General features: G+C 42.2%; 1 protein-coding gene across 5 annotated transcripts in view; it reads left to right on the top strand.

The window, feature by feature from the left end:
- COL4A5 (collagen type IV alpha 5 chain) overlaps positions 1 to 223 on the top strand; it is a 200337-nt gene that overhangs the window by 177114 nt on the left and 23000 nt on the right. The window lies entirely within an intron of this gene.

Raw genomic sequence — 223 nt, 5'->3', positions numbered from 1 at the left:
TAAAGTCTTTGAAAAGATTATTAAAGCTCATATATGTGAGAGCCCAGCAGGAAAAATTATGCTGAGGGGAAACCAGCACCGGTTCATAGCAGGTTGATCATGCCTAACTAATCTAGTCTCTTTTTATGACCAGGTTACAAACACGTGGACACAGGAGTACGGGTAGATAAGTCATTTACTTAGACCTCAGGAAGGCCTTTGATACGGTATCCTACCCCATACC

The sequence above is a fragment of the Gavialis gangeticus genome, unplaced genomic scaffold (genome assembly GCF_001723915.1).
Source record: "Gavialis gangeticus isolate Ggan-Ray unplaced genomic scaffold, GavGan_comp1, whole genome shotgun sequence".
In the NCBI taxonomy this organism is placed as follows: domain Eukaryota; kingdom Metazoa; phylum Chordata; order Crocodylia; family Gavialidae; genus Gavialis; species Gavialis gangeticus.
The sequence above is the reverse complement of the archived record's forward strand: the minus strand, read 5'-3'. Positions and strand labels throughout refer to the sequence as shown.